The following is a 24623-nucleotide window of genomic DNA, read 5'->3' as shown; positions in this document are numbered from 1 at the left end:
TTCTATACAACTTAATCTTCTATCCGCACGTCCTCGTGCTGGAGGATCTAAAATTTGAAAAATATCCCTTCGTTCTGCAGGTGGTTAGAGAGCAGGTATCATGGCATTGCTTGAGGATGGGTAAGTCCTTTGTACCTTGTCCACAGTCTATATTGCTTCAGCAGCTTCCATTCCTATCGCTTCTGTGTCCACACGCAAGCAGGGGAGAGGTCAGCTCCATATATGCAGAAACTCTTCCCCAAACACTCACAGTTGTGCACATGCTTCAGCTCTTGTATAAATAAGACTCCAAATAAACGCACGAGCCTGTACACCCCATCGGACCGTCTCACAAGCGTGTACAAACACGGGACTCCGTTCAAAATTATGCACCACTACCGTCGTGTATAAAAGTACAAGCACGTCTATGTCTGTGCAGACTGACAAATTTCTATGCAGACGTTTGATACACGAATGGCTACACGTGCAGTCATATCACACAGGCTCTGCTGTTCTTTCGCTAAATGACCTCTTTGGAAGCGTTTCTCGGGTAGGGCTACCTCTCGGATTTTTTTCTGGTATAACTGTGAAAAGTCAGCACAGGGAAAGCGTCTACATAAACACATTTCAATCCTGCCTTGTTCTGCCTTTGTCTCCTCTACCTAGATGATTCCCGTTTTCTCTGTTCACTTGAGGTGTCATGATTGTTCTGTTGCACACAGGCACAACCAACACACACAAAGCACAACACCAGTGCAGATGCACACAGGAGACGAAATAAACACCCATGTGTGTGGAGAGAAAGAGGGACTCACATGCGGGTTGAGAAGTGGCTGGATTCAGCAGGCGCTAAGGCACACAGAGACTTTCAGGGACACTGTCTCCACAAGCACTGGGTCAAGTCTGCAGGTATCCTAGACGTTGACAGTCGTGCCAGCACCTGTGACTGTGCAAAACTACCAGACGGTGACAGGAAAGACACTGCCTCTCACACAAGCACACAAGTGTTTGCCTTCAGCTATAGATCAGGGACAAGCTTGTGAAGAGATGCTCTGTTGCACTTTCTTGTTATGACATGTTCTGTTCCGTTTCTCCTGTAGGTTGATTGCTAAGTGTCTTTCCTCAGGTGACTGTGAAGCATTTGCCATGGATGAGAAGTACCATGGCTCAGCGTTCAGTTCTGCCTATGTCTGTCGCTGATTCTTTCCTAGCAGAGCTCCCTTGCGTCTGTCCACATGAGAAATGCAGGACTGTACAACTGGAGAGATGCAGAAGCGTTCCAACAAACACCACAGCTGTACACTCATTTAAGCTTAAACATGAATGGAACCCACAACCAGGCACACGCACGTGGACAGACGAGTATTTATAAGCACAACTTCATTCACACACAGTTTGATCCCAAAACAGGAGCATATCTGGGGGTACCCTCCAAATGTGAAGCCATGTGTACGTGTGTGCAGTGTCTCCATCTTAAACAGACGTGTTTACCCTCCAGCATGAAAGTGCGTTTCTCGTACGTCCTCCTGTAAGTAGAAGTGAGAGGGCGTGCTTGCAGAAATGTGCATGAAAAGGTAGGTGCTTTTCTCTAGCTGCGTATGCGTGCACGTATGGGCGCATATACCTAGATGCTTGTGGAAGTGCATCGGATGCGACTGACCCTCTGCTGCTCATGACGGACCTCTGACTGGTAAGAAGGTGCTTTATCTGGATTATTGGCTACCCACCTGGTCTGGTTTTGGTCTGGTAGCCTGCTGGTCAGGTATCTGGTAGCCTGCCGGTCAGACGCAGCGAAAGCCACGCTCAGTTGGGCAGGGAGCTCCCGGGGTATTGCCTAGGCAGCCGTCCGTCAGCCAGAGGGAAACCTCTGCGGGCTCGGCATCTGGTCTGGTCTGGTTATTTGTGCCGCAGGCTCGGCACCTGGTCTGGTTTGGTAATTTGTGCGCACCTGGTCTGATTATTAGTGCTGCTCAGCACCTGGTCTGTAGTTCTGGTGATTTAATCTGTATTTACTGTTGAAACTGGTGATTTGATCCGTGTTTACTGTTGTTCTGGTAAAGTTACCTATGTTATCTTTCTGCATTAGTTATCTATATCCTTCTGTGTTGATACGTGCAATACAAAGATGTCACCATTAGATTGCCTGTTGAAACATTGGAAGGAGGGTGGATTCGGACAATCAATGAGTAAAAAGAAATTAACTGAATATTGTACTCGCCGGTGGCCTGAATATGACCTGCCTAGTGAAGTACAGTGGCCACCGGAGGGCACGTGTATGGCTATAGAAAACAGTACCAGTAACGCTTTAGAATTGGATGTGCCGTGTCTTGCACCTTCGGAAACAGAACCCTCTGCACCTAAACACCTTAAACTCTGGAAACAATCAGCTGGTCCTTACCGAGAAAACCTCCCGGGAGTATGCAGATGCCAATGAATCCCTAAACATCTGCTAACCTCCTTTATCAGTTGTGCCACAAAATGGGGCCCCCTATCGGATGATATTCCTATTGGTACCCCAAATCTAGGGATTATTTCTTTTAATAACCATTTCACAGTTTCTTTTGCTTGGTTGGTGTGACAAGGGAAGGCTTCTGGCCATCCAGAAAATGTATACACCACAACGAGTAGATATCTATATCCACGAGTTCTGGGGAGTTCCGTGTAATCTATTTGCCAATAATCCCCGGGTTGCATGCCTGTCTTAATTTTCCCCATTTCTATTTTTCTTTTTACTAGAGGATTATTTTTCAAGCAAATTTCACACTTAGCTGTAATAGACTTTGCCATTGTTAACATCTGGACCGAGATAATTTGTTTCCTTAGATAAGTTACCAATGCTTCTGCACCCCAGTGACACTCCTGGTGTTCTGTCTGAAGTATTCCTCTCATAATAGTGCTTGGCACCACAACTTGTCCATTGGTGGTTACATACCACCCAGAATTATTCTTGCTGGCTCTTACTAGACTTACAAGTTTTTCATCTTCTATGGAATATTTAGGTGGCTCTGAAGGTAATAAATCAATTGCTCTTACCTTCTGGGAGACAAGACCCACCATTGTTCTCACTTGCCGTGCCACCGACGGAGCTGTTTGATCAGCAAGCTGATTTCCCCCAATAATTTTCAATGTTCCACTTTGATGAGCTTTACAGTGCATTATAGCAACTTGTGATGGTTTCTGAATGGCATTAATCAAGTTCAGTATTTCCTTCTGGTATTTAATGTTTGTTCCTTGTGAAGAGAGCAGTCCCCACTCTTTCCAAAGGCTCCATGCACATGAACAACTCCGAAAGCATATTTTGAGTCAGTCCATATGTTACCTTTCTTGTTCTCACTGAGTTCCAATGCCCTAGTCAAGGCGATTAATTCCGCTTTTTGTGCTGAGGTGTTTGGTGGTAAGGGTTTGGCCTCAATTACTGTCTTGACAGTAGTGATCGCATATCCTGCATACCGTACTCCACTTTCCACAAAGCTACTGCCATCAGTAAAGAGTTCCCAGTCAGTTTCTGCCAGCGGGGTGTCTCTCAAATCAGGACGACTTGCATGGGTGTATTCGATGACTTCCACACAATCATGTTCCAGATCTCCTTCTTCAGTACCTGCACCCAAAAACTCCGCAGGATTCATTAGGTTAGTAATTTTTAGAACAACATCATCTTGTTCTGTCAGAATTACCTGGTATTTCATCATTCTGCTTGAGGAAAGCCAATGGCCCCCCTTTTGTTCCAATACTGTTGTCACCATATGGGATACAAACTCTTCTATCCTTTTTCCCATAATCGCAATCAGAATATCATCTACATATTGTAGCAACAAATACCATTGTCGAGGGATCATGATATGACCTTTTGTAGTCCATTCCTCGAGTTCCTTGGCTAGTTGATTTCCAAAGATGGTTGGGCTATTCTTGAACCCTTGTGGAAGGCGTGTCCAGGTTAATTGAGTTTTCCTCCCATTGTGTGGATTTTCCCATTCAAAGGCAATGGGAATTTTTGCTTTTATGGTCAAGGGGTATGCAGAAGAAGGCATCTTTTAAATCAAGTACAGTAAACCATTTATATTTCTCTTTCACAGATGTTAACAAGGTATATGGATTTGCAACTACCGGATAAATGTCCTTAGTGATCTGGTTTACAGCCCGCAAATCTTGGACTAATTGATAACTACCATCAGGTTTCTTTACTGGAAAAATTGGAGTATTATATTCTGATTCACATTCCTCTAGAATACCATATTTCAAGAATTTTTCAATTAGAGGTACTATGCCTAACCTAGCTTCTAGTTTCAGTGGGTACTGCCTCAACTGTACTGGCTTGGCATCTTCCTTCAGTTCCACTTTTACAGGCTGGGCTGTTTTTGATTTCCCAGGTATGTCAGTCCATCACAGCCTCCTCCACTGCTTGTGGTATTTTCACTACCAGGTTTTCTTTTAATAACAGAATTTGTCCTACCTTAGATTCTGGAATTTTCATTACCAGGTTTCCATCCTCAAATGTTATTACGGCATCCAATGTGGTCAATAAATCCCGTCCTAAAAGGGAAACTGGACAGTCTGGAACATATAAGAACTTGTGGGTTAATTCCTTTCCTCCAAAACACAAATCTAAGGGTTGTAGGAATGGCCGTACTTCTTCCTTCCCTGTGGCACCAACAATCGTTGTCGTTTTATGACCTACTGTTCCCTGTAAGGAATTTAGCACAGAATAGGTAGCCCCTGTGTCCACAAAAAATCTCACATCCTCGTCTCCCACTTGTACCGTCACTAAGGGCTCCTTATTCTGGGTATCCATTTTTGTGCTTTCATATAGTCAGCTGTCATTACTATACTCCCCCAGCACCATAGTTTGTACTGCATTTCCTACTGCATTTGGTACCCAACTCATGGAACCGGGACAGTTCGGGCATTCGTTTTTCCAGTGTCCTTGCTGCTTACAATAAGCACATTGATTTGAACCAAGCTTTACAACAGGTCCCAAAGGAATTCCCTGAACATTCCTAAAACCACGCCCTTGACCGTTTCTAATTCATCTACCACGGACTCCTGTTCCTACTCCCCCACCTTGTCCTTGGACAACAGGTCTTGCTGATAATGCCTTGACTGTTCCTTTTCTCTCTTATTATTAACTTTCCAGGCTGTTTCTAACATAACATCCAGATCTCGTAATTGTGCCCCCTCCAGTTTCTGTAATTTCTTTCGAATATCATCTTGAGACTGTCCTAAGAAAATTAAAGCTAACTGAGCCCTTGCTTGTTCTGTTCTTGCTTGTTCTCCATAGAAACACATGAACACACTCACACAGGAACACACTCATTCTTTGCAATCTACTGTAGCTCCTTCTGCAGTGTGTACAGCAATATTTATTCATGCTACTGGAACACACTTCCCATTCTCCATTCCCCATTAGGATTTGCATGCTGGCTTCTCTCCCATTTCTCTCAGCCTATTATCTACCTATGCTTTCCCAAATCTCAAGGATGGCATACGAAAGATTTTCCAAAATGATTGTAGCTCAACATCACATATGTTTCTAGAAGCATAACCAGAGGATTTTTTCTGTTTTTCTTTCTTTCTTTTTTACCTGGTGAGCTGGAAGTACTGGGTGTGCAGTCACTGTCATCCAGCCACATAGTCTGAACCTTTGAATCCTGTTTTGGAAGGCCCTTAAGGGAGCACCTCAGCTCCTGGAGAGGGCAAAGAAGATGTGTTTTAATAAAGCACTTGGTAAAATCAGGGAGGGTAGCCTGTTAGAGTTCATACACCCACCCTGTCATTCTCCTCTTCCTCAGATGTTTCATTTTCCCTCAAACTACTACAACAACTGCTTACACTGGATGAAGAACGTGAGAATGGCTGCATCACGCAGTATCCTGAAGTCTGACTCCTGAGCATTCTGTGAAATGTAAGCATTCAACATTATCAGGCTTATTGTTACACATAGGCTTGCACTTTTTGTGACATAACTTTATCATATAGTAGTCAGCAACAGGAAATTATTCATCCACAGCTAGTTTTTCCAATTCTGGTGAACTGGCTTGCATTCCTTAATTTCTAGTTGCTACTTCATTTAGTAGAAACACCACTTCTTGTTTCCATGCTGGATAACTATAATCAAAGGACAAGACTGAATTTTTAAGTCACAGACCTAAGTGTCTTCAAGCAGAGTGAGTCAAACCACCTGCATTTAAGCACTGTTAACCTCTAGACATTCATTAAAATCAACAGATGCCTTCACTTTGGAGATTAGAGATTTTAGAAGCCTAAATACAACATGTTGAGGTGTTAAACTGAGTATAAAGGCAAGGCACTACCCAGCCTCGGCCACCCACATCCACTCTCAGCCTATTGTGTTTGGTCTGGTGAAATTCCAGACAGTACAAGGAAGCTATAAAAGCACACTTTTCATGTCATAGAGCTTATGAATTGTTACTGCTATGTTTCCAGACAGTTTTAACAGGAGGAGTAAGGAAAACTTAGAGACATTAACCAGTATTATAGAATTATTAACTAAGAAAATTCAAGGAAGCAATGGGAAGGCACAAACAAATTACTGAGATCTGCATTATTTTAGGATGTCTCAGTGCCAAGCCATTAGGATTGAGTGTCAAGCTCTTGCACAGACATGTCAGAAAGGTCCTCCTGCTTACAGATAGGAACATACCTAGGTGAGGATGCCCTTCCTGGTGATTTTGTATGTGCACAGCTGCCAGTAGCCAGGCTCCTGTAGGTCCATCCCACTAGACTTTTAGCTCCCACAGGGCCATTACAATAGGAACATTCAAAACAAAATCTATTGGATCACTTGACTGCCACTCTCTCAAATGTCATGGTCACCATGTTTCATATCTGTCAAAAAGGACCCTTTAGGTCAGCTTCTCCCAGCTCAGAATTTGGGATCCACTGCTTACAGTCATCTAGGAGAAAGAGCAGTTCATGAGGCTGATAAGCTCACATGGTGGAAGGTGCACTGTGCATGTAAACCTAACATTTATGGTGAAATACTCACTGCCTGCAGAAGAGATCAGCCAATAAGAGAGAGATGAGTGCTTAAAAATGTTAAGAAACCCAAAAAAGCTAGGAGAGGCAAGAAAGATAAGACACCTTCAAGATACTAAATATGTTTATTCCTTCAGAAACACTGCAAAATGTGGCCAGTCTTGACCTACAAGCAGTAATGAAACCTAAAGTCCCAGGCATATCACATGCCAGCATGCAACAGGGAGAACAGTAAAGACAGGGCCAATATAGGCCAAAGGTATTTCCTCAGGAGGTTAGGAAATATATTTTGGAGGAAATGAAGACCAACACGCTTCTCTATTGGCAGAGCAAATCAATAACATGAATTTAAGTGAGTTAGAGCCCAGATTTTTACAAAGTATCTCCTTCTCAGCATCCTTCCTCAGCAGGTTTCTCCATCCTCACCTACTGACCTATGTCATCCAAAGACAGTAGAGACAGAGGTGGAAAGATGTTTGTCTGCTCTTGCCTTCTGCAGGCCAAGCTGTTCTCTTCTGGCTCATCTGAGAAGAGGGGAGGGGAAGAGAAGGAGAGGCACTCAGCAGCAGCCTCTTTCCCTCATCACTAGTAGAGGCTGTTTCAATGGCTGCTAACTGGGCAATGGGAATGGGCTAGAGCCAAAATGCTCCAATAGAAGTTATCTGGACACGTCCCTTTCCCAGGACTCCTGCTCCTGGAACTGCCAGTGGAGCATTACATGGTGCCACTTGGTCTCTCCACAGTCCTTGAGGTCCTCTAAGTAAGTTCATGCTCCTCTTAGCCAAGGCTCTCATTTCATCCCAAAAGTCTTGCCGGTATCTTCAGTAGGTAACCAATGACAGAGAAGCATCTGGTCCGCGCTTGATTGGCTTGATGTCCCTACTCAGATGAGTCTAAGGATGGAAAACACAAAAAAACTTTTCCTAGGATTTGGGTGTACACAGTACAGTGCTTGATTTTTCAGATGCAACCCAGAAAGCCATCTGATCCTGAGGAGGTTTGCTATGTGGTTACTTAGGCGGGGTTCATTCTTTTAAGTCTGTCCCATGGGAAGAAGGATTATTTGGAAGCCTACCTAGACAGTAAAGCAGAAAAACTAAGGGTAATTGTCCCTGCACGTGGTAGAGAAGCCCAACTGAACAATGCAGTTTCATGGACTGCAAGCTAATCACTGCAGAATGGTGTGTTGGCAATCAGCATGTGAGGAAAGAGAGCGCTACTGTAAAAGAATTAATCTGTGTTCCCTTTACATTATTTCCAGCTTGGTTTTAGCACAACATGGACTAAGGGTTTGATTCGGTCTAGAATGTGTAATTATTATTTAAGACCAGCAGCAACATGCTGAACATTTTTGTGACAGAGAAATTTCCTGTGACACTACTCCCTGGGGAGAACCAGGAGCGGATTGATTGACATACTGCCAGGGATGACATTTTTAATATGGGCTGCAGAAATTGCTCTAGAACCAGCTGGAACTCTTTTTGCATTAGAAATATGCCTATATCACAATCCTGATTTGTGGCTTCACAATTAATGAACAATACTATTTCAGTAGAACTATCTTTGAGATAGCCTGTTAGAATTAAACTCCTAGACTGTTACTGCAATAATGTGCTAATACTGTTTTGGCGAAAATAGTGCGCTCTATGTGGTGGAATTCCATGTCCTTGATTCCCTGTCCCAGCTATGATGCAGAAGCTATGACTTGTACATGGGCTGGTCCCTAACTCTGAAATTACAACTCTAACTCTGGCTAATCACCAGTTGTACTAAACTCCATGTTACATCCCACCTTGTAAACAAACTGTCCAGGAAAGAGCTAAACTACCACAACTGTGAAAAGACTTCTTCTGGTGATTGTACAAGTGGTTTTGGATCCAGGACTGGAAAAAGATGCTCAGAGAGAATCCTGGTGACAGAAATAGACTGCCAAATCGTACAGGTCATGCCTCATGTGCATAAACAATATTCATGCAAGTATTGTCAGTGAAATCCCATGGTATGTTTGCTCTCTGAAAGCATGTCATATCAATTTGAAACAGCCATTGCATCTGGTTCACCTCAGCTGATGAATAGACACTGGGGGCTGGGAAGTGGATGAAGCCCGTCATCAAATGTAGAAATCAGGAACAGATGTCAAGAAAGCTTCATCATTTTCTTCCAGGACATGCACACATTCTACAGTATGCTAACCAAGACTAACCAAATTATGAGATGTTTTCTTACTAGGCAGAATTCTTGCTGATTATGCAAGGTTACTTCATCTGCCTAATCAGAGCAAGAGTCCTTCACGTGTGAACCTCTAATTCATTAACAAGGTCCCAGGCAGTATGAGGATGGGGAGGTAGAATAATGTGGTAAGGCTGGAAGGAGTTGCTGACCAATCAGTGATTCCATGTCCTGCATTCTCTCTTATCCTTTGCTGCCAGAGCTAGCATCTTAAATGGTCTATATCTCCTAGCTGTGCTCTCATCCTCCACCAAAATTTTGGACACCCACCTAAACCAAAAACTAGTATCACAAAAACATATTTACCAGAACTCTGCACCTTGGCTGTGACAACATTTTGGGTAGTCGCACAGCTGAACTACTGCAGATAGTCACCAGCCTGCAATTCTTATGGAGCTTTGGATCTACCTGGAAGGAAGACCCTTCCTTATCAGACTTGGCACCTGGAGCAACACAGAGGCCTGGCTCTAGAGCATTTCCCGAAAGTTTCCTAGAGCAGCCCCAGTCCTGAGAAAGGGACATGCCTTACTACAAAGTACTCAGTGCCCTTTTTGCCACAGGTCTCATCCAAGTTCTCATGAAAAAAATCAGGTGTGGCAAGCTGTTCCAGAAAGTCAGCTGCAGTCCTGGATTTAGAGACAGGCTGCTCTGGAATCTTGTAAATGTAAATGTATAGTTTCCATTAAGTCCTGAAGTATCCTAGATAGGATCACATCCCAGCATAATGCAGCTTAGCAACAGCAAAGATGCACTACCAGGAAAGTACATTTTTATATAGTTTTTGACCACCAGAAACTGAAGAACTATTTTGCAGACTACCACGTGAAGTATTTTGCAGGAGTACACTAGGTATGGTATGGCGTACATAAGCGATGAAACTTAGGTGCAACACATGAAACCCCACTGTAACACTTTGGGGGGACTGAAAACAGACTAGTAGTTCAGACTGGTTTGGAGCAGCAGCGTGAATCCTGCTTGAAGGGGCAGAACTTGAACACAACTCAACATTCCAACAAACCCTTGTCCAAGCTTCTCCATGAAGCTCCAAAATCAACCCAGAGCAAACTACAGAGGAAAAAAATACATGAGTAAGCATGGACAACTGAACTGCTAGGGCTTTGTGTATCCTGTTGGATGCAAACTAACATTACAGTAAAGATACAGCCAAATCACCTTTAAATGGTTCAATTTTTATTCACTGGCTGTTTAAGAAAGCTGACTTACTTACTTGCATGCTTGAATTACTGTTCCATGGCCAGACATACAACTTTTAAGATACTGCAATGCCTGATGTGGGCAGTCTTAGTAAATCCTCCAAGAGAGCAAGACATGCACCATGCTTAAGTCGATACCAGACACACTGAGTGTATTTCAAATACTAAAATTATTTTCAACTCACTTGCTTATCCTCCTGGGGAATTCTGGAGAGCTGGGACTGGAGGATCCATCAGACTTCAGGTCAAAGAAAGTTCCTGGTCTGTCCAGCACCTTCTGTATCCTCTCTGCAGTGCCTCTGTTGGGAAAAAATAGAAACCAGCTGTACCCCATGGTCAGAGTTAACTACTATCTATTCTAACACTTTCTTACCAGCCACAATTACAAAGCTGGATCTTTCATATACACATGAAAGTACAGTTGTGTTGAGAAGAGTAGGTTCCTCACATGTGACTTGTTGAGGGCAATATATTAGAAATGGCCAGCTTTAAGCTCCTTTTGAATTGATATAAAAGTTAAAATTAATTTCTGTACTCTCTTTTAATTCTTCCTCTTTTTCTTCTACCCTCCCCATTTCATTGGTCTTAGAAAGTTTTAGGATTGATTAGAGAGTTAATGTATTTATTGCACAAAGAAAAAGGGTCCAGCAAATTTCTGTTTCAGGAGGGTTACAATAGTTTTGTTGCTACTAGTACTTGTCAAGATACTTCTGAAGCAAGCTGTCTGTGTAAGTAACTGAAAAGTGGGGTATGTTTAATTAAGGATTGGAAAACTCAGGGTTTTTTTGGGTGAGTTTTGTGGCTTCAGTGATGGAGCTCACAAAGTTCCTCCTGGGTCAGCTCTGCTGTCAGAGCCTGCATACCATTAAACTACAGCTTCAGGGTGAAGTCACACACAGTGTGTTAATCTCTCTTCTGCCAGAGAGACTGCTCCAGTCTCCCCCATTCTTGCTGAGTGTACTTCCCATCAGCCCAGGTACCCATCAGACTCATCCATGAACCAGTTCATGGCAGAACCTGGCAGACAATCCAGTGAAAGTTGATACTTTTTCTGTTAGATTAATGGGCTGAATCAGTTCCATGAAGAGTTCACTGAACATCTGAGCCATCACAAGGAATAGGACAGGATTGGGTAGTTGAAAGAGTTAGTGGGACTGCTTTTCAGTGGCATTGAACCATTAGAACAGACCAGTTGCCGGTTAAACTGCACCTTCAAGAATCAACCAAATAGTTTTTCACAGAACACAAGATAAGGCTCACTGTTCCTCATATCTATAATACGATTACAAATAAACAAAAGGAAAGCTAAATAAACCAAATAACTTACCAATTCCCTCCTAGCAAAGGCCAGGGGAAAAACCAAACCAAAACAAAAACCAACCAAACAAAAACAAAACAGAAAGAAAAGAAATCTAGGGATTTTCCTTATTGTAGAAAACTTTTACAGATCTTTTAAGGGGATAGTGAATAATGTTGTACACAATGTAATGGGTTGGCAGGTGCAGCTGCATAAGGTACAAAACTATTCAAAGTAGTGAGGAGCTATGGCTACTGTGTTGGCTTAGACTGTTACATGGAAGTTGTCTCAGATTTAATTTTTCTCAAAGAAGGTTCTATACTGTATTCTATACTATTTTTATTCAGATTAGGTCCTAGGCATCTCATTAAAGAAAGGTCCAAGGGAATACCTAGAAGGGAAAATGTAGTAATTCTTCCTGTTGTGAAATCACTATTTTCCACATTAAAGATAGCTTTTTTCCCCCTTTTACGCTGAGTCTGTAAGCTGTCCCCCGGAATTCTTGCACCTGGAAAAAATGTATATTAGATGCAGAGCACTCATGTGACTTCTGAAACTCTGTATAATCTTGAAAAGGAGCCTCAGCAAGAACTGAGACAAATTTGATTTAACTAAATCTCTTGTGACCAACAGACAACTTTTGAATGGTTAAAATTCTGTCAAATATGCCAAATCACTCCTTGAACCTGTATGTTACCCTTTAAGTATTTCTCATACCATCTAATTTGTTTTGACTTAAAGCTTTTTTTAAAAAATCCTTTTTTTTCAAGGTATCAGAAGTTTTGTCTATTTGAACTTTTTGACACAAAACCAAACAACCAACCAAGCACCCAATTCTCCCTTGCCAAATAGAAGCCTTTAATCTGATTGTTATCTGAAAGTGATGAATACAGAACAGGAGAACCAGGAGTCCTGGAACATATTGCACAATATTTAAGAGTGACATTACTATGTTCCTCCACCCATTTCCTCCCTTCTTCCACTCATATTGATTATTCTCCTTTACAAAGAGCCCTTTTTGTTTTGTTTGTTTCTGTCAATTGTCCATTTCTCCATTAACTCATAATGAGGCTTTTCTTCCCAGTACTTCCAGCTCACCAGGTAAAAAAGAAAGAAAGAAAAACAGAAAAAATCCTCTGGTTATGCTTCTAGAAACATATGTGATGTTGAGCTACAATCATTTTGGAAAATCTTTCGTATGCCATCCTTGAGATTTGGGAAAGCATAGGTAGATAATAGGCTGAGAGAAATGGGAGAGAAGCCAGCATGCAAATCCTAATGGGGAATGGAGAATGGGAAGTGTGTTCCAGTAGCATGAATAAATATTGCTGTACACACTGCAGAAGGAGCTACAGTAGATTGCAAAGAATGAGTGTGTTCCTGTGTGAGTGTGTTCATGTGTTTCTATGGAGAACAAGCAAGAACAGAACAAGCAAGGGCTCAGTTAGCTTTAATTTTCTTAGGACAGTCTCAAGATGATATTCGAAAGAAATTACAGAAACTGGAGGGGGCACAATTACGAGATCTGGATGTTATGTTAGAAACAGCCTGGAAAGTTAATAATAAGAGAGAAAAGGAACAGTCAAGGCATTATCAGCAAGACCTGTTGTCCAAGGACAAGGTGGGGGAGTAGGAACAGGAGTCCGTGGTAGATGAATTAGAAACGGTCAAGGGCGTGGTTTTAGGAATGTTCAGGGAATTCCTTTGGGACCTGTTGTAAAGCTTGGTTCAAATCAATGTGCTTATTGTAAGCAGCAAGGACACTGGAAAAACGAATGCCCGAACTGTCCCGGTTCCATGAGTTGGGTACCAAATGCAGTAGGAAATGCAGTACAAACTATGGTGCTGGGGGAGTATAGTAATGACAGCTGACTATATGAAAGCACAAAAATGGATACCCAGAATAAGGAGCCCTTAGTGACGGTACAAGTGGGAGACGAGGATGTGAGATTTTTTGTGGACACAGGGGCTACCTATTCTGTGCTAAATTCCTTACAGGGAACAGTAGGTCATAAAACGACAACGATTGTTGGTGCCACAGGGAAGGAAGAAGTACGGCCATTCCTACAACCCTTAGATTTGTGTTTTGGAGGAAAGGAATTAACCCACAAGTTCTTATATGTTCCAGACTGTCCAGTTTCCCTTTTAGGACGGGATTTATTGACCACATTGGATGCCGTAATAACATTTGAGGATGGAAACCTGGTAATGAAAATTCCAGAATCTAAGGTAGGACAAATTCTGTTATTAAAAGAAAACCTGGTAGTGAAAATACCACAAGCAGTGGAGGAGGCTGTGATGGACTGACATACCTGGGAAATCAAAAACAGCCCAGCCTGTAAAAGTGGAACTGAAGGAAGATGCCAAGCCAGTACAGTTGAGGCAGTACCCACTGAAACTAGAAGCTAGGTTAGGCATAGTACCTCTAATTGAAAAATTCTTGAAATATGGTATTCTAGAGGAATGTGAATCAGAATATAATACTCCAATTTTTCCAGTAAAGAAACCTGATGGTAGTTATCAATTAGTCCAAGATTTGCGGGCTGTAAACCAGATCACTAAGGACATTTATCCGGTAGTTGCAAATCCATATACCTTGTTAACATCTGTGAAAGAGAAATATAAATGGTTTACTGTACTTGATTTAAAAGATGCCTTCTTCTGCATACCCCTTGACCATAAAAGCAAAAATTCCCATTGCCTTTGAATGGGAAAATCCACACAATGGGAGGAAAACTCAATTAACCTGGACACGCCTTCCACAAGGGTTCAAGAATAGCCCAACCATCTTTGGAAATCAACTAGCCAAGGAACTCGAGGAATGGACTACAAAAGGTCATATCATGATCCCTCGACAATGGTATTTGTTGCTACAATATGTAGATGATATTCTGATTGCGACTATGGGAAAAAGGATAGAAGTGTTTGTATCCCATATGGTGACAACAGTATTGGAACAAAAGGGGGGCCATTGGCTTTCCTCAAGCAGAATGATGAAATACCAGGTAATTCTGACAGAACAAGATGATGTTGTTCTAAAAATTACTAACCTAATGAATCCTGCGGAGTTTTTGGGTGCAGGTACTGAAGAAGGAGATCTGGAACATGATTGTGTGGAAGTCATCGAATACACCCATGCAAGTCGTCCTGATTTGAGAGACACCCCGCTGGCAGAAACTGACTGGGAACTCTTTACTGATGGCAGTAGCTTTGTGGAAAGTGGAGTACGGTATGCAGGATATGCGATCACTACTGTCAAGACAGTAATTGAGGCCAAACCCTTACCACCAAACACCTCAGCACAAAAAGCGGAATTAATCGCCTTGACTAGGGCATTGGAACTCAGTGAGAACAAGAAAGGTAACATATGGACTGACTCAAAATATGCTTTCGGAGTTGTTCATGTGCATGGAGCCTTTGGAAAGAGTGGGGACTGCTCTCTTCACAAGGAACAAACATTAAATACCAGAAGGAAATACTGAACTTGATTAATGCCATTCAGAAACCATCACAAGTTGCTATAATGCACTGTAAAGCTCATCAAAGTGGAACATTGAAAATTATTGGGGGAAATCAGCTTGCTGATCAAACAGCTCCGTCGGTGGCACGGCAAGTGAGAACAATGGTGGGTCTTGTCTCCCAGAAGGTAAGAGCAATTGATTTATTACCTTCAGAGCCACCTAAATATTCCATAGAAGATGAAAAACTTGTAAGTCTAGTAAGAGCCAGCAAGAATAATTCTGGGTGGTATGTAACCACCAATGGACAAGTTGTGGTGCCAAGCACTATTATGAGAGGAATACTTCAGACAGAACACCAGGAGTGTCACTGGGGTGCAGAAGCATTGGTAACTTATCTAAGGAAACAAATTATCTCGGTCCAGATGTTAACAATGGCAAAGTCTATTACAGCTAAGTGTGAAATTTGCTTGAAAAATAATCCTCTAGTAAAAAGAAAAATAGAAATGGGGAAAATTAAGACAGGCATGCAACCCGGGGATTATTGGCAAATAGATTACACGGAACTCCCCAGAACTCGTGGATGTAGATATCTACTCGTTGTGGTGTATACCTTTTCTGGATGGCCAGAAGCCTTCCCTTGTCACACCAACCAAGCAAAAGAAACTGTGAAATGGTTATTAAAAGAAATAATCCCTAGATTTGGGGTACCAATAGGAATATCATCCGATAGGGGGCCCCATTTTGTGGCACAACTGATAAAGGAGGTTAGCAGATGTTTAGGGATTCATTGGCATCTGCATACTCCCGGGAGGTTTTCTCGGTAAGGACCAGCTGATTGTTTCCAGGGTTTAAGGTGTTTAGGTGCAGAGGGTTCTGTTTCCGAAGGTGCAAGACACGGCACATCCAATTCTAAAGCGTTACTGCTACTGTTTTCTATAGCCATACACGTGCCCTCCGGTGGCCACTGTACTTCACTAGGCAGGTCATATTCAGGCCAGCGGCGAGTACAATATTCAGTTAATTTCTTTTTACTCATTGATTGTCCGAATCCACCCTCCTTCCAATGTTTCAACAGGCAATCTAATGGTGACATCTTAGTATTGCACGTATCAACACAGAAGGATATAGATAACTAACACAGAAAGATAACACAGGTAACTTTACCAGAACAACAGTAAACACGGATCAAATCACAAGTTTCAACAGTAAATACAGATTAAATCACCAGAACTACAGACCAGGTGCTGAGCAGCACTAATAACCAGACCAGGTGCGCACAAATTACCAAACCAGACCAGGTGCCGAGCCTGCGGCACAAATAACCAGACCAGACCAGATGCCGAGCCCGCAGAGGTTTCCCTCTGGCTGACGGACGGCTGCCTAGGCAATACCCTGGGAGCTCCCTGCCCAACCGAGCGTGGCTTTCGCTGCGTCTGACCGGCAGGCTACCAGATGCCTGACCAGCAGGCTACTAGACCAAAACCAGACCAGGTGGGTAGCCAATAATCCAGATAAAGCACCTTCTTACCAGTCAGAGGTCTGTCATGAGCAGCAGAGGGTCAGTCGCATCCGATGCACTCCCCAAGAATACCTCGGTGCTAGCCGGAGCAGGATCGAGACGTGACCCACCTCAGCAGCCCACGAGGTCCCACCTGGGTCGCCAAAATGTTAGCAATAAGGACACATAACCACAGGCGTAGTTATATGCGGTGCTTTATTTCAGCGCTGGGAAACCAGGGGTTCACACCCAAAGCTGGCTTCCCTGCTCAGTTTAAGTTACACAGTATTTATACAGTCCATTCACATACATATTCGTATATTCATTAAGATACGTAACGGTTACTCAACATTGATTGCAACATCGATTGCAACATCTTGGAACTATTTTGATCATGTGCAGTGTCCTCTGGTGGTCTTTCAGGGGGTCTTCAGGATGAAGTAAGTAGTCTTCATCACTTCTGTCCCTTTCACCTTTGGGTACTGCACAGGCGAGCTACTTCTATAGCTAGATAACTGCTGACTTGCTCAACCTCCGGAGATACTGCATGTACTTCTCCTCACTCTATGCGTATTTAGGCTAAGATAAAGCTAGGTTGTTAAGATAAGAGTATACTCGAACACGATATGCTTGAACATCCTTTCAGGGATAGTTTACAAAACTGATTCATCATTTCAGGAACATTTTGTAAAACTGGTTCTGTCACTAACACACACATAGGATTCCTCACCGAAAAACACGCAGAAGCCTTTCCACAAGCTTCTAGGTATATGCGCCCATACGTGCACGCATACGCAGCTAGAGAAAAGCACCTACCTTTTCATGCACATTTCTGCAAGCACGCCCTCTCACTTCTACTTACAGGAGGACGTACGAGAAACGCACTTTCATGCTGGAGGGTAAACACGTCTGTTTAAGATGGAGACACTGCACACACGTACACATGGCTTCACATTTGGAGGGTACCCCCAGATATGCTCCTGTTTTGGGATCAAACTGTGTGTGAATGAAGTTGTGCTTATAAATACTCGTCTGTCCACGTGCGTGTGCCTGGTTGTGGGTTCCATTCATGTTTAAGCTTAAATGAGTGTACAGCTGTGGTGTTTGTTGGAACGCTTCTGCATCTCTCCAGTTGTACAGTCCTGCATTTCTCATGTGGACAGACGCAAGGGAGCTCTGCTAGGAAAGAATCAGCGACAGACATAGGCAGAACTGAACGCTGAGCCATGGTACTTCTCATCCATGGCAAATGCTTCACAGTCACCTGAGGAAAGACACTTAGCAATCAACCTACAGGAGAAACGGAACAGAACATGTCATAACAAGAAAGTGCAACAGAGCATCTCTTCACAAGCTTGTCCCTGATCTATAGCTGAAGGCAAACACTTGTGTGCTTGTGTGAGAGGCAGTGTCTTTCCTGTCACCGTCTGGTAGTTTTGCACAGTCACAGGTGCTGGCACGACTGTCAACGTCTAGGATACCTGCAGACTTGACCCAGTGCTTGTGGAGACAGTGTCCCTGAAAGTCTCTGTGTGCCTTAGCGCCTGCTGAATCCAGCCACTTCTCAACCCGCATGTGAGTCCCTCTTTCTCTCCACACACATGGGTGTTTATTTCGTCTCCTGTGTGCATCTGCACTGGTGTTGTGCTTTGTGTGTGTTGGTTGTGCCTGTGTGCAACAGAACAATCATGACACCTCAAGTGAACAGAGAAAACGGGAATCATCTAGGTAGAGGAGACAAAGGCAGAACAAGGCAGGATTGAAATGTGTTTATGTAGACGCTTTCCCTGTGCTGACTTTTCACAGTTATACCAGAAAAAAATCCGAGAGGTAGCCCTACCCGAGAAACGCTTCCAAAGAGGTCATTTAGCGAAAGAACAGCAGAGCCTGTGTGATATGACTGCACGTGTAGCCATTCGTGTATCAAACGTCTGCATAGAAATTTGTCAGTCTGCACAGACATAGACGTGCTTGTACTTTTATACACGACGGTAGTGGTGCATAATTTTGAACGGAGTCCCGTGTTTGTACACGCTTGTGAGACGGTCCGATGGGGTGTACAGGCTCGTGCGTTTATTTGGAGTCTTATTTATACAAGAGCTGAAGCATGTGCACAACTGTGAGTGTTTGGGGAAGAGTTTCTGCATATATGGAGCTGACCTCTCCCCTGCTTGCGTGTGGACACAGAAGCGATAGGAATGGAAGCTGCTGAAGCAATATAGACTGTGGACAAGGTACAAAGGACTTACCCATCCTCAAGCAATGCCATGATACCTGCTCTCTAACCACCTGCAGAACGAAGGGATATTTTTCAAATTTTAGATCCTCCAGCACGAGGACGTGCGGATAGAAGATTAAGTTGTATAGAAGCAGGGTTCTTAGCTTATATTTGACTAGAAATTAATAGATCTACTGGATGTAAGGAACTAATAATTTTCTTCGTGTAAGTGTGTACCAGTTGCGCTTCAGAGGAGAACTGCCAGCGTGGAGAGGTAGATCGTCAGACAGATAAAAAGACCCTCAGAATCTCCGCCGAAACAGACTGCATGTCCTGCAATTGACGCTAGATAACATCAGTAGCCTGCTTTTAGGCCATTCTTTCTCCTGTAGACGCTTGGTATGTGAAAAATTGCCCCAAATTGTTATGAATATGCAAGAATTGAAGCCTACTGCTTTCCCTTTTCTTTTCCGCATGCACACATAGGCTCCCTCACCGAAACGCAGGCAGAAAGAAGCCTTTCCACAAACACACAGATGTGTGCAAAAGCTACCGCCTGCGTGCTCACGCAGCTACGGAAAAGCACCTACCTGTTCCCACAGTGATATAGAATGTTTCCAAATAGGTCATTTAGCCAAAGAAGAGCGGAGCGTGGTATCAGGGAAAAATCATATCTGAAGGACCTTGCGCTAATTCCTGCTAGCAAGGAAAGGCTTCTAACTTCAGCACCTCTTCTTCCTCTCTATTTCTCTTTCAGACTATGTTCCTTCTTTCCTTTACAATTGCCTAGGACGTGCTCCCCTCCCTTCCAACCCGGCTCATCAGCCCTTCTGGGATACTCACACTTGTGCACCTGCTGCAGCTCTTGTAGAAAGAAGTTTCACACACGCTCATTCCATCCTTGCAATCATAAATCGAGCTGAACACACATGCACGGTTGTGATCTCACACCATTCTACACATACCATTTCCTATACACCTATATAGAGCCACAAAATCCCAAGGTCTCACAGACCTTCCAAGAGCACATAGGCTTGTCTCTGATCTATAGCTGAGGGTAAACACTTGTGTGCTTGTTGGAGATCATCCGTCTTTCCTGTAAGTGTTGGAGTGTTTCGCTCAGGTCTAATGTGCTCAAGCTCGATAATCAAGGTCTAGGATATCTGCAGACCGGTCCCTGCTTGTGTAGAGACAGTGTGCCTGAAAGTCTGTGTTCGTTAGCGCCTGCTGTATCTAACCGTCGCTCCATACTCGTCTGAGTCTTTCCCTCCAAAATCATGTGGGTGAATTTCGTCGCACATGTGCATCTTGCGCTAGTGTTGAGCTCAGCTGAGTGTGTGTCTTGACGCTTGGTGTGCGTTGGCTGTGCCCGTGTGTAACACAGCACAGTCAGGAGTGCGCAAGTGAACAGAGAAAAGGAAAATCGCATAGGTAGAAGCAACGAAGCAAAACCGATTCAGGATTGACGTTTGCTCGACAGAGACAGATTCCCCGCGCTAACATTTCACAGTTACACGAGAAGAAAGCTGAGCGGTACATCGACCGGAGAAATGTTTCCGCAGAGGTGATGTAGTGAAAGAACAGCAGTGTGCGCGGCAGTCAGGACTGTGCCTGAAAAGCGCCAAAACCCGCAGAGCCTGCGTTCAAAAGCTGGTGGCGATGTGACTACACTGAGGCACGTTCCCGTGTCTGCGACTGTATAGAGTGCTGTTTCATGTTCACACAAAGGCTCACGGTCCGCTTTTTCTTCTGTGTGTGCACACGCGTTTCCATTGTCTCTTCCGAACACCGGTACCTCTGTGCGTGCAGAACGACGTGGTCAAACGCATCTGCCTGTGTTTTGGTAAACAATGGAGTGTACGTGTTCAGACAGCGGCATCTCCGCAGACGTCTCCACAGACCCAGTTCTGAAAGCCCCGCACCCTTGGACTGAACGTAGAAACAACCAATTGCATCGGTGTGCGCAATCACATATTCAAGACGGACGTCTTTAATCTCACAGAAACACTACTGTATTTGCATTCAAGCATGTATCCGAAACGATGTGTGATCAGATGAGCTGCCGGTATTTGCTCTGTTCTGCATGCTTCGTTGTAGCTCTCTTGACGGCCGCAGGCTTATCGGCTTGCTTTATACGACTGTGTAAAGGGATAGCTTGAGAAAGCTTGCCTTTTGCCTACTTCAGCGCTGGAAACTAGTTGCTACGCCTTCCCTTTTTTCCACGTGCACACACACGATTCCTCACCGAGAACCACGCAGAAACCTTTCCACAATCACCCAGCTGTGTGCACACATCGCCACGTGCACGCACACGCAGCTAGAGAAAAGCACCTACCTTTTCACGCACCGATGAGTAAAGCAAACGCCTGGCCACACACATGCACACTTCCACAAGCGCGCCCACTCCCGTCTCTTGACAGAAAGACGTACGTGAAATGTAGTGACATGCTCGAGGGTATACAAGTTTGTTGATGTGTAGCGTACTGCAAAAAAGCATACGTGCGTGCACGAGAATACACCTTTTAAGGATATCTGCAGAAATGTGCCTGCTGCTCGGGTTTGTGACACACATGCTCTCCTATGGGGTTTGTGTCACACACATTGTCCATGGCGGTTTGTGACACACACACTGTCTAATGGGGTTTATGACACACGCACTGTCCAAGGGGGTTTGTGAAATACACACTGTCCATGGGAGTTTGTGATATGAACACTGTCCAATGGGGTTTCTGACAAACACGCATTCCAAAGGGGATTGTGACACACACGATATCCACGGGTGTTTGAGACACACATGCTGTCCAATGGTTTTTTGACACATGCACTGTCCAGGAGAGTTTGTGACACAGACGCTGTCCAATGGGGTTTCTGACACATACACTGTTTAGAAGGGTCTGAGACACACACAGTATGCTGTGGGTTTTGTGACACACACACTGCCCGGGGGGGTTGTGATACATACCCTGTCCAAAGGGGATTGTCACACTCATGCTGTCTAATGGGGTTTGGAACACACAAACACTTTAATGATGCTTGTGACACACAAGCTGTCCAGGGGCGTTTGTGACACAAATGATGTCATATCGGTTTTGTGAGACACAAGCTGTCCAGTGGAGTTTGTGAGACACACACGGTCCATGGCGGTTTATGACACACACGCCGTACAATGGGGTTTGTGAGACACACACGGTCCATGGCGATTTGTGACACACACACTGTCCAGCGGGGCTTTGTGACATGCACACAATCCAATGGGGTTTGTGACACACAAACTGTGCAATGATGCTTGTGACACACACACTATCCAAGGGTGTTTGCGACACACACACTGTCCAATGTGGTTTGTGACACACACACTGTCCATGGGAGTTTGTGACACATACACTGTCCAATCGAGTTTGTGACACACACTGTCCGATGGGGTTTTTGACACACACCCTGTCCAGGGGCGTTTTTAACACATACACAGTCCAGGGGGGTTTGTGACACACACTCTGTCCAAGCGGGTTTGTGACACACACACTGTACAAAGAGGTTTGTGACGCACACACTCTCCAATGTGGTTTGTGACACACACACTGTCCATGGGAGTTTGTGACACACACTGTCTAATGAGGTTTTTGACACACAGACAGTACAATGGTGTTTGTGACACACAGACATTCCAATAGGGTTTGTGATACACTCGCTGTCCAATGGGGTTTGTGATACACACACTCTCCAATGCGGTTTGTGACACACACAGAGTCCATGGGGGTTTGTGACACACACACTATCCAATAGCGTTTATGACACACACACTGTCCAATGGGATTTTGACACACACTCTTTCTAATGGGGTTTGGGACACATACACTGTCCACGTGCGTTTGTGACACACACACTGTCCATGGGGGTTTGTGATACACACACTGTTCAATGGGTTTTTGAAAAAGCACTGTCCAGGAGACTTTGTGAGACACACGTCGTCCAATGGGGTTTGTGATACACACACTGTCGAGGGGGGGTTGTGACACACTGTCCATTGGGATTTGTGACACACAAACTCCACCTTAAGCTCGAATGGAGCATCAAGGCACACGCATGCTCTCTCTTTCCCTATACTGAGTCGTGTATAGAAACCGCTAAACCTGCGATCCGCAGTAAGATACCAGGAAGCATGCCGTACGGAGAAAATACCAAAAGATCCTCAGTTCACACATTGTTTCTGATACATGCTTGAACGCAAATACGTTTTTGCTGCTGTGGTATAAAAGACGCCAGTCAGAATATGTGATTGCACGCACCGGTGAAATTGTCACATAGCCACCCGCTTTTGAATGCAGGCTCTGCTGGTTTTGGCACTCTCCAGGCACACTCCCGAAAGCCGCGCACAGTTCACTTGCAAAATGTCGTCTAGGGAAGCATTTCTCCGATCGATCTACAGTTCTGCTTTCCTGTCCTGTGACTGAGAACTGTCAGCACAGGGAATCCGTCTCTGTCGAGCACACGTCAATCCCTCTTTGATTTTCCTCTCTTGAGTCTGCCTAGATGATTTTCCTTGTTCACTGGACTCCCACTTCACTGGAGCAGTCATGGCTGCGCTGTGTTACACACAGGCACAGCCAACGCACACCAAGTGTCAAGAGACACACTCTGCTGAGCTCAACACTAGCACAGATGCACATGTGCGACGAAATCAACACACGTGCTTGTGGAGAGAAAGACATGGACTCACATGCGTGTGGAGCGATGGATAGATACAGCAGGCGCTAGGAACACAGACTGACTTACAGGCACACTGGCCGCACACCAACAGGGACCGCTCTGCAGGTATCCTAGACGTTGATTATCAAACCAGCCACACTGACCTGCGCAAAACTCCCAGACACTTACAGACAAGACACATTCTCTCCGACAAGCACACAAGTGTTTGCTCTCAGCCATAGATCAGGGACAAGCTTGCGCAGAGACGCCCTGTTGCTCTTTCGCTTTTAGGCATGATCTGTTTCTTTTCTCTTTGGAGATCGACTGCTGAGGGTCCTTCCTCGGGCCACTGTGAAGCATTAGCTATAAGTGAGAAGTATCTCGGAGCAGCATTCAGGTCTGCCTACGACTATCTATGCTCTCTTACTAGCAGAACTGCCTTGCATGTGTCCGCGTGAGAAATGCAGGACTGGGCAACGTCGTCCTTCACACTCCAGTGGGGTTTGAGACACACACACTGTCTAGGGGGTCTGTGAGACACATACTGTCCGACGCGTTTTGTGACACACAGGCTGTCCGGGGGGGTTGTGACACATACGCTGTCCAATCGGGTTTGTGAAAATCATGCTTTCTAAAGGGGTGTGTGATATACACACAGTCCCATGGGGTTTGCGACACACAGGCTGTCTAGGTGGTTTGTTTCACGCTGTTTACTGGAGTTATTAACACACACACTGTCCAATGGGGTTTGTGACACACACACGCTGTCCAATGGAGTTTGTGACAAACACACAGTGTCCAAAGGGCTTTGTGACACACAAGCTGTCCAGGGGGTTTGTGACACACAGACGTTTTCCAAAGATGTTTGTGACACACATATTGTCCAATGCGCTTTTGACCTGCACACAGTCCAGGCGGGATTTTGACAATCACAGGGCCAATGGGTTTTGTGACACACACAAAGTCCAAATGGGTTTGAGATACACAAACTGTCTAGGGTGTTTGAGACACACACACTGTCCATGGAGGTTTGTAACACACACGCTGT

Source organism: Nesoenas mayeri, assembly GCF_963082525.1.
Source record: "Nesoenas mayeri genome assembly, chromosome: 1".
Taxonomy (NCBI): Eukaryota; Metazoa; Chordata; class Aves; order Columbiformes; family Columbidae; genus Nesoenas; species Nesoenas mayeri.
This window is presented reverse-complemented; position numbering follows the sequence as displayed.